Source organism: Haliaeetus leucocephalus, unplaced genomic scaffold (assembly GCF_000737465.1).
Source record: "Haliaeetus leucocephalus isolate CR32 unplaced genomic scaffold, Haliaeetus_leucocephalus-4.0 Scaffold849, whole genome shotgun sequence".
In the NCBI taxonomy this organism is placed as follows: Eukaryota; Metazoa; Chordata; class Aves; order Accipitriformes; family Accipitridae; genus Haliaeetus; species Haliaeetus leucocephalus.
In genome coordinates this window covers 1,907,657-1,911,195 of record NW_010973285.1, presented here as the reverse complement: position 1 = coordinate 1,911,195, position 3,539 = coordinate 1,907,657, and positions in this window count along the sequence as shown.

Genomic DNA, 3,539 nt, shown 5'->3' with positions numbered 1-3,539 from the left:
CGGGGGGGGGGGGATCGTTGCAGCCAAAAAACAAATTTAGTTTCCTTCCATAAGATTTTGCTGACTAAATGAAAAATTAACAGAGAGAGAGAAGAACATGCTTAACATTTTTCTATAATTTTCTTTTTTTTGAAATTGTTCTGAAAAATCTTCTAGTTTTGAAAATAATGAGCAGGCAGTTGCACTGCAGGTAAGTCCAGGCACTGTTGCAATTTTGAACACCAGCATTAGAGTGTTGGGGTTTTTTTTTTCCTAAAGGAACATCATTAGACTTACACAAATTAGCTGGCAAACGTAGAAGGGACTGCAGGTGAGGAAGTGTCTGGTGGCCCCTCCCCGCATGCCTGACCATGCCTTTGCATGAAATTTTTGAGTTAAATCACTTTGGGGTTTGGCGAGGGGATGCCTGAAGAAGTGTGGCCAACCCCTCACCATGAGACTGGCACTAACACTCCTGCTGGTAACTCTGTCAGGGTTTCCGGCTGTGAACGTTACTGTCAACACTACCTCCCATGCTATATTCTCTTTCAAGGCAGCAGAAGCATCAAGACTTGCACTGGCAGAAGCCATGTAGTAGGGCTGAAGGATGAGGAGGAGAAAGAGGGGGAAGAGCAGAGCAACCAGATCCACAGTGCCTGTCTCCCATTTCAGCTCTGGGTAGATTCTCCATGCAAATATGAACATCTGCATTTCAAGAGCCAGAAGCCTCTTCAGGGAGAATTCATCCAGAGCTTTTCCTTGTCAGCATCCCAGTCCAGGTAGAAGCATACTTACTATGGGATATGCTACCAGCTATTAAGTAGCTGCCATTTGAAATTCTAAATAGATTTGGAAATACAGTATTGTCTGTGTGTTTTATAACCACTCAAGAGAAAAATAACTGAGCTATATAACCAGCCACCTCCACTTCCTGACTGATGCATCATTGTTCAGAGGCACAAGCAGTGAGTTGCTTTTGCAAGTCTCCTTATTTTCATTTCTCAAAAAATCTCTTGGCCATATGGTACATTTTTGGGGCATAGTTTTGGCAGACAAATACAGCTCAGCAGGCTTTAATGTTTTCCAGGTGTTGGAATATTTGAGAGCAAGAAAGTAAAGATGATGTAATACCACGCATATACAGTGCATATGAAAACTATGACTAGAAAACCGACATCGATCATGAAGCTGCGGTACGTTCAATGAATGAGCGCTGAACTTCAAGAAGCTAGAAGATAAACAGCTCACTGGCCTCTGACAGCAAGCTTGTGTGGGGAGACTACAAAGCTTTCTAGAGGTCAGTTAAGCAATATGGACTATGATTCAGCAATGCTGCTAATGATACGGCCTGTCCACCATCCCTAGCTGCCTTTGTTGTGGATCCAAATTTGCTGTAGGGATAAGATTCTGATTAGGTGTAGTCAAGACTGCTGAGCCAGGCAATGTCCAAAATACAGGACTCAACACAAAATAAATTGGGGGGGAAAAAAAGCCTAGACATCCCATGCTCACAGTAGTCCTAGAAGCTGTAGCTGGGATTTGGATAAAATATCCCAGATCTGCAGCTGGATGATTCAGCAGCCTGGTTGCAAAAATTATGTATGTGCTTTATAAAGTAGCATAATGTATTTTATACATTATATAACCAAATCAGGTTTGGGTAGAACGGAGGGAAATCTGGAACTAAAATCCAAGGTCAATCCAATTATGTAGATCATTAACAGCATGGATGTAACTACTGGAAGCATGGCTGAACTGGAGCTATTTCCTTCTGCAGTCTTAGGAATGTCATGCCACTAGACACAGGACTAACAAATCAGACAGCAGGCAGGGCACACCCAGTAGCATCTGCCAAATCAGTGGAAGTCTTGAAGCTTTCTCCTCACTCCCCTCTTCTTTTTTGGTGGACGGTGGGTTGGAGGATTGTCCCCTTAGCAAAGTCACATCCCAAACGTAATTACTGAAAATGCATCTTGCCATGCCATTCCCTCTTCATGATATATTAAGAAATGACTCTGCATTCCACCAGGTTGCGTAGCATCACGCCACTGATGTGTTATCAGCAGATGTTTTCTTTGACACGTTGCTCTGCAGTTTGGCGCATGAATCCACGGTTTTCAGAGATGGTACTCAGGACATGTACCAGAGAAGACAGCGAGGCAGTTATCAAGAACCCAAAATACATTTAAGGCTCTGTTGAGAATAAAGGTCGAAAAAAGCATTGTTTTCCAGACTACAGCACACTTTCCAAAGAGAAAGAGATGAGTTGAGCCCGTATTTGCCTCATGCAGATAGAGCTTTGGACTCCCAGGGTACTCATCCAGAACAATGCACCTCCAAATTTCATCAAGGTTTTTTCCTAGCAGGCAAAATCTCAGTCAGATCGTCTGACACCAGGAGCAGTGAGGTGTCTTCTAATCCAAAACGACGAATAAAAAGACCAAAGCATTTCCTCTGAACATCTAAAACTGTAAGGGGGGTGTTATGCTTAGTGGCAGGAGCTAGCAGCAACAGAGCAATGCAGCACCAACTGTACAATAGAAGCTTCAAGAGACGGAGGAGCATTTCTTCAGAGGAAGGATGACATCAGCTGTCTTGAGGGCAGAAGTTTTATCCATTTGCTCTATAATTTTTAATAATTTAGTTAAAATGCAGCTGATTCACTTCTGACACAACCGAAAATTAGATAGAATTAGTAAAGTGCAACGCTGAAGAGGCTCTGAATGACAAAGCATCTGCCTCAGTAGTTCTCCCTAGGAGACAATGGTAGCAATAAAGATGAACAGGTCATGGTGAAGCTGGTTAGCTGTGATGAGGCAGTCCTTTACCACAAACGGTCGTGAAAAAGAATCAAGAGAAATAGCCAGCCAAAGCAACAATGCTTGAGAAAGCAACAATAGAGACAAATGAAGTCCTAGCTGGACTGCTGAACCACACCTACATGACAAGGCTGCTACCAATTCCCCATTCCAGGGTCTCTTCCTCCCCTCTAACAATGGCAGGTTTCTGAAATCTCTGCTTTCACCAGCCCAGAACAAAAATATATGTTACAAAATCAGGTATCAATTGAGTTTAACAAACTATAGGGTCCAGCAACAATTTTCTTTGTGCTTCCTACCACTATTACCGCAACGAGGCTTTTTTTTCCCCTCTGCACGTACACTGCAATCTATTGTATCAAGAGACCACACTGAGAAGTTATTAAACTGTCATTTCACTTGCGATACCTTCCTGTATCGCCGTGTCAAGAAAAGGACAAGCGAACAGCGCGTCAAAGCAGCCCGCGGCCGGACAATAACGAGGCTGAGCCCGCAGGTGTTAGCCTTGTTACCCACATGTTTTTTCTTTATTGGAATATACATATGCGCATATAGAGCTCGAGTCCTGAAAAATCCTCCAGCCGAGAGAAAAGTCTCACCGTCCAAACTTGCACACAAAGGCACGGCTGCGCTCCCGCTCGGGCAGCCTTTGCCGCCGAGGAGGAAAACGCCCCGCATCCCCCCGGTTCGGTCTGGCGGCGGGGGAACGGGGGTTTGCGGGCAGCGGCAGCAGCCGCAGCC